The sequence below is a fragment of the Lactuca serriola genome, chromosome 9 (genome assembly GCF_051521515.1).
Source record: "Lactuca serriola cultivar US96UC23 chromosome 9, Lser_US96UC23_V15, whole genome shotgun sequence".
NCBI classification, from domain to species: domain Eukaryota; kingdom Viridiplantae; phylum Streptophyta; class Magnoliopsida; order Asterales; family Asteraceae; genus Lactuca; species Lactuca serriola.
The window spans coordinates 195,770,213-195,777,869 of record NC_136416.1 but is presented as its reverse complement, the minus strand read 5'-3'; the positions used below and the strand labels follow the sequence as shown (position 1 = coordinate 195,777,869).

General features: G+C 33.3%; 1 non-coding gene across 1 annotated transcript; it reads left to right on the top strand.

Moving 5' to 3' along the window:
• The first annotated feature begins 529 nt into the window (after positions 1-529).
• On the top strand, positions 530-601 carry TRNAP-AGG (transfer RNA proline (anticodon AGG)). Its single transcript has one exon. It is a non-coding gene; the product is annotated as a tRNA-Pro (tRNA).
• Positions 602-7,657: the final 7,056 nt, after the last annotated feature.

Below are 7,657 nucleotides of genomic sequence, written 5' to 3'. Positions count from 1 at the left end.
CGAGAGAGAGACCCTTTGCGTATTGTTTTTTTTTCTTTTTTTTTTTAAATAAATAAATGAAAACATCATAAATGGTCCCTTGCTAGTGAAATGACGAAAATACCCTTCAGTTAACAGACAAAACTTAACGGATTTAGCAATAAGGACCAATTGTCAAAAGTTTTGAAAACACAAGGACCATCTATGACGTTTTTAAACCACAGGGACTAAATTTCAGATTTTGAGAAACTACAGGGACCATTTATGATGTTTTTTCTTTATTTTACATATTTTTCTAACACATAAAAAATAAAACTAATTTTATTCATATGTTTTTCCAACACATCAAAACAAAATAATTTTTCTTTTACGAGTTTTGCCAATACACCAATAGATGAATTTTCTTTTACATTTTTGACAATACATAAAAACGAAAATAAACTTTAGTTTGATTGTTTTGCCAAGGTATAACAGAATTTCTTTAAATATTTTGCTAATAGATCATAAATACAATGTTTTTATATTAGTAGTTTGATTAAATCAAACAAGTGGGCATTTGGTCTAGTGGTATGATTCTCGCTTAGGGTGCGAGAGGTCCCGAGTTCAATTCTCGGAATGCCCCTTAACTTATTTCATTTTTTAAACCATATACGATAAAATTCTTAAAAACGTTAATGCACGATCTGTTTTGGTTTCTATATCCGGGAATCATCATCATTTTCGAAACGATAAAATTTTGCAGCCTGTTAATGCACAACGCGTATACAATTTCTGTTTGGGTCCCTTGTATTTTCCTTTCTTTTGGGTTGTGATTTTTAAAAACATTACTTATTAGATTTAAAAAGGATTTGGATAACCAAAATCTACCCTAATAAATAAGAATATTTTGCCAAATGTCATTCTCTCATTTAATTGGACACATGTCATTTTGTGGTTATTTTGAATTAACTTTTATTCCACATGTAATTTTGTGGTTTTTCTATTTTATCAAATTTCATATGATATTTAAATTTAATAATAAATGCATATAAATTTCATTAATAGACTTTCCTTATAATTTCAAAATTACTAAAATAAAATCTCATTAATTTTCTTTGGTTATTTATCTAAATTATTTGTTTAAATTTAAAAGAGAAAAAAACACTTTAATTTTAATAATTCAATATTTTTTTTTCTTATAAATTCAAATTTTTGAAATTTTTATACATATGTAATTGTTTTAAATATATCCATATAATACATGGGACTTACACCTAGTATATATTATTTATTCGGTTATACAACAACCACTTTTAGTCTTTCTATAAATTTTAGTTAGGCTTGTCATGTATCGTATGTTATTAATTTATTGATTTTCCATTTTAAATTTTAAATTTTAAAATTTTCATTCTAATTACATTAAATTATTAACATTAAAATTAAAATCAAAATACAATTAATACAAATTATAAGGTCACATATTTATTTAAATCAACAATTATGATTTTATATAACTAAAAAAATATCTCTTAATTAACAACTTATTTAAAATAATTGATTAATAATTTTGAGTTTTTACTATGAAAGTTTAATTAATTTTATAACCATGGTTTCATGGGTTATAAACTAGTATAATATTAAAAAGACAAATGATGAAGTTCAATTGAAAACATTATTGAGATTTTAATGGAAAATAGTGAGTTTTATTATTATTATTATTATTATTATTATTATTATTATTATTATTATTTTCTAGTAAGTGATAGAACTTTTATTTTCCACTTCAAACTCTCCAAAAGTTGAATGGATCAATGATGCTCTCCTTAATTCTTAATATGATATTTATGGATGAGAAGTTCAAATCTTATATTTGCGTCATATTTTGTATTTTTTTTTCGGTTATGGAGTAGTCATGTATTTTTTTTAGTTTTATTTTTAGGGAAAGATATGCATGCAAGTTTAAGGTAATCCTTGTCGTCTACATGTAAATGATCGCAAAATTTAGTGTCGATGAAAATAATAGAATACATCAAATTGTCATATAATTTCAAGGTATCATGTTACATCAGGAGAACTTAAGACAACTACCCCGCCCATTTATGATACCTAATTCCCTCAATCGATTTGTATTCGTTCTCCTCTTCGATGGACTCTCTGTCTCTCCTCTCCAACACTCTCTACTATGACACCCTCCTATTGCATTAGAAGAAGGAAACACTGATTTATATGACATTGAAACGTTCCAATTAAATACGTTCGCAGTGAGTCCGTTCGATGGCAGAAAAAGAAACACATTGTTTGCATCACCAAGCTTATTTTTTTTTTTTTTGCCCAAATGCAATCTTGAAGATGGAATTATATAGCCCAAACTGAAAAAGCCAGATTTCAAAAACAAAATTGTCCAACAGGTTTAACCACTTTGGTTGTTCAATTAATCAGGGAAGAAGAAAAGAAACAGAGAGCTGCTCCATCGACCACTGTAACTATCATCGATACCCAATTCCATTCGATATCTTCATCCATTGCCATTCTGATTGACGCCTCATAGCTCCATCGACCATTACCATCTGTTATTAGTCCCAAATTAGTGTGTATGTTAACTACACACGCTCCACAAACGACCAATAAGGTGCAATGTGCAATTCAATGGATTAGCACCAAATTCATATTTTTCCTAAAGTAACTAAGATTGGGAATTTATGAAAGCATTTAGTTACTTTATATATTCCTTATACTTATAATGAGGATTAAGTGTCCTATCAAACCCGTTCTGCTAACAACCCTCCACTAGTCAAGGGTGTCGTGGGTAAGAGTGGATACACAATGACGGTCATTTTACAAGCCGCTTTCTTAAACACCCCTTATAGACTAGCTTCGTGAATGAGACCTACTAACAGTAAAATTGACTTTTCTCTTATACATATATAATATATTAGACTTTTAATTTTATATAGTGTAAGGGTGTATTTTATACATTTAAAATACTAAGGTTTAATCTTTTAATAAATTAGACTTTTAATTTAATTAAACTTAAACCTATCTATGGACTTATTAATTGTCTTTTAATTAAAACACTTAATTAATTAATTAATATATAAAATCCATGAGGGTGTAATTTAAATTATCAAAATTACCAAGGTTCTAAATTTAAGATTTCAGAATTAAATCTATTTAATCAAATTTTAAATTACAAAACCATAAGGTGTGTTTTTAAACTATTTAAATTACTAGGATTTAACTATTTAAATTAGCAAAAATTAAAACTTTTAATTTCAAATTTAAACTATAAACCCAAAAGGGGCAATTTGAAACTTTTTTAAAAACCAGGTTAAATCTTTGGATCAAAATAATCTTATATCATCCATATTTAACCAAATCTTCAATTTTGATAAGTATATCATGCTACCAAACATAAAAATCGATTTTAGGCAATAAAAACGAGTTATGGTAACTATCCAAATCAAAATTTGGCCAAAAAATCGAAATTTAGGAAACTGGCAAGTCAACTCGTCGAGTTCATGATGAACTCGTCGAGTTCCACTGCTGGACAAATTTTTTTTTTGATTTCTAGATCTTTTGGCAGTTCACTCGTGCATCTATTCAATTGAAAAACATCATAGGCTCTTATACCGCTGATGGGTTTTGAGCATTACAACATTTCTATGGTGCACATGCAACCCTAATTGCTTTGGATCTAAGTTTTTCTCTATTGAACATGCAAATACAAACTCCAAAGAAATAACCCTATGACTAGCTTACAATTTTCGAAAAACACATATGAATAGGGTTAGAATATTACCTCTCTTGTTATGTAGCAATAACAAGTACAATCCTTGATTTCTGAAAGCCTAGTGCCCCAATTGTTGCACCTCTAATGAAGTCACAAACACCCAATGCAAAGGATGAGGTAGGAGAGAAGAGAATTTCGGCCAGGGTTCTTCCAAAGAATCATCGGGTCGAAATCCTTAGTGAGAGGGTTTATTTATAGCTGTGGCTGCTAGGGTTTTCAGGTGGAAACCCTAATACCTTGCGTAGGCACAAAGCAACCCATGAACTCCTTCCTTAGAGCCCTTGGACAAAATCTATAGGGCCTCCCTATATGATTTCGTCCACTCCACTCTATGGAGTCCACCAGCCCAATTTTGCAACTATCAATGATTTGCAAAACAGTCCCTCAATTATTAATCAGTTCCTTTAATTCCAAAATTAATATCAAATTAATTTCTGATTAATAACTAATTAATAATATGATTTCCAAAATAATATATTAATCTATTGATATATTAATAAAACCATTTAGAGTACCAATTTATTATTCATATAATAAATCATACTCTCTCTCCACTTGTCATCCTACCAACTTGCATGAGTGAAGACAACCCAAAAGTAGGGTTGTTCACTATTTGGATAAAACCGAATTGTCCAATTGGACAATTTGGATTGTACTATTTGCTTCGGATATTTGGATTTTTTTGTTTGGTTTTCAACAAAACCGAATTGTTATTTTGGATTTCGGATTGGTTTTGGTTTATAAAATAAGAACTGAATAGTCCAAAAAAACCGAATAAACGTTTATTATTTAATTATTTATAATATATATCCATACTTATTTATTAATTTTGTAATTTATTTTTCCAAATTGGCTCAAAATGTTTCATCTGATAAAAAAACATTAATATGCATTTTCTCTCAAAAGTTTTCTATGTATAAAATATTTAACTATAACATATCTTCTTAGTAGTTGTTTATAAATTTCAAACCACAACTAAATAATTTGTTTTTGATTCTTGTGTACAATTGGGTAATATTATAATTATATATCGTTTTAAAATCTTTTGGTTTTGGAAAAACCGAATTATAAAAACCGATCCAACCGAATTGTAATTGGATCGGATCGGATCGGATTTGAATTTAGTTTGGACTATTCGGATCTTTGTGTTAAAAACCGAAATCAATTTGGATTCACTTGATTGGATCTGATCAAACCGATCCATCCAAACAAACACCCCTACCCAAAAGGACCATGATCATAATCAAGTCAAGTACATACCAAATATAATTACTGGCTTAGACACCTAATCCAATAGTACACCTAATGTACGAGGCCTCGTACTCACGATCCATCCTTCGCAGTACGCTAATCATACACCAAATTCTTCCTCGCGTACTACACCTTGTACCAGTACGCCCCGCGTACTTGGGTCAGGGCCGACCCATGGTGTAGCACCTGGTTCTTGGTATGTATTCTGTTATTAAATCTTCATTTATTTTTGCATTTTTGGCCTTGGACTCGGTGAGTCGAAGGACTGACTCGCCGAGTAGAAGCAGGATGAGGCGCGAGGTTTAAGCTGCGGACTCGGCGAGTAGCCGTTGTTTGGACAAAAACCCTAATCCAGGGGTATGCATCCTATTTAAACGACCTTATGCAGCCTCCTTTCCCCCTTTATGCTCCCAAACACTCCTCATAGCAACCCTAGCCGTTTTTGTGAAGATTTCAGGCTTTTTGAGTGATTCTTGTGAGTTTTGGTCTCAAGGAAGAAGGAAGTGATGGGTTTTAGCCATAAGAACTTTCCTATGTGCGCATGCAAAACCCTAATGCTTGGATCTAGGCTTTCTAATTAAACATGCTTTGAATCCAAGACTTCTAACAACTAATTAGGTATAAAACAATACAAAATCAGATCTAGAAGTATACCTTTGAAACTCTTGTTTGATCTTGTTGTCTTGGAGCTCTAGAGTCACAATTGTCACTCCTCTAATGGCTTACAAACACCAATAAGCAAAGAAGATGATTTGAGAGAAAGAGGAGAGGGAAGATTCGGCCAAGGTTTCTTTCTTCTTAAGAGGTGTCGATTTCCCTATGCCATGGGGTCTATTTATACTTGTAGACTCCTTAAGGGTTTCACCTTAAACCCTAATTGGATAATCCTTTCCTTAAAGCAATCCAAATCCTTACCATAGATAAGTCATGGACGATTTTGAGCTATCCAAAGCTCTAGAATCCATCCAATCCCTATCTCTTAAGGATTTACAGTCTAAAGTGTAACTATCAAACAATTGACAGTTTATACCCTCTTATTTAATTAATCTCTTTAAGTCACCAGATTAATACTAATTAATTTATGACTTATATTAATCAAATAACAATATTATTATTCCTTATATTATTCTCATAATATATTAACAATATTTATTCTCTCATAATAAATCATCCTACCAAGTTGCTATGGTGAAGGCAACCCAAAAGGACCATGAACAATCGGGTCAAATACTTGCCTAATATAGTTGCAGCCTTAGACACTATTCCAACAGGAAGAACATAGAAGGATCAAGAAGGGACTGAAGGATTCGAGTTTGGTTCATTATTTGCCGTCTTTGGAAGGTATTAAGTCTGAACCTTTCTCATTCATTTGTTAGATCCCTCTTTGAGGTGGTTTAGGGCTTTTATAAGCCATTTTTGGTGGCCAACCATGTTTGCAAACATGGTTGGGGGTTTGGGCTTTTGTATCATGTCATTTTATGAGCCACAAGTCACGTCTAGGTTGCTTTTTGCACCAAGGAAGGCCCCATGCAATAAAAGAACCATTTTAGAGTCGTTTAAGCTCTAATGTACCAAAAATGCACGTAAAGTTTGTAAATTTACGTGCTAGATCGAGTTTAGGGTCCTGGATCTATCATTTGGTTAAGTGTTGTACATCAGAAATCAAATTTCTCAGTAAGGAATGTGATAGACTCGACGAGTCCATTTCCTGGACTCGGCGAGTCCAAGGGTTTTGGTCCCATATCAGTAAGGGTCATAAGGACCAGTTGAGTGTGGAAGGGTTTTAGGAGTCCCGGGGAGTGACCCAACGTTTTGGACTAAGCAAAGTGTTCTGGGAATTCATGGCACTCGGCGAGTGCATGAACGGACTCGGCGAGTCCAAGACAATCTTCATGGAACTCGGCGAGTTGTTCATCAACTCGGCGAGTCGAGGACAGAACGTGTTCATAGGATGAAGAGTAACTCGACGAGTTGTTCATACAACTTGGCGAGTCAAGTCAGGACATGAGTATCAGTTGATGATGAACTCGACGAGTTGTTCATACAACTCGGCGAGTCGGATGTGGATTCAGTCGGTGTTCAGTTAGAAGGAAAACTCGTCGAGTCATCGCCTAACTCGACGAGTAGAGACGGGTATGAGGTCTGATGGAAGGATAGGGACTCGGCGAGTTGACGAGTCAACTCGACGAGTCAGGTCAACTGGAAGTTGACTTTGACTTTGACTTGGTCAAGGGGTAAAATGGTCATTTTACCCTAAGGGTAGATGTCAGTTTCTGACTAAGTGTTTTGTGGGAATTTTAGTCGGAGGATTTCCGGAGCAGCAGTGGCAGCAGTCAGAGGATTCCCACACAGTTCAGCAGCTACGAGGTGAGTTACCTTCCAGTAGGGGTGGGTCTAAGGTCACAATGTCGGCCCATCATTAAGGAGTATTTGGAAGATAATTGTCTTTGTGATAAATTATCTTGGTCTGGTTTGCGTTTGGTTATGAGTTATATTTGTATGATATGTTACATGATAGGGATAGTTTCCATGATAGTGGTCCTTAGGACCAAGGGGTAGGTCATAGTGGTCCTTAGGACCAAGGGGTAGGTCAGTACCTGGATATGTCTGAATGTGTGCTTATATCTTGCTATTGTATGCTAGCAGTAGGGGGTGGAA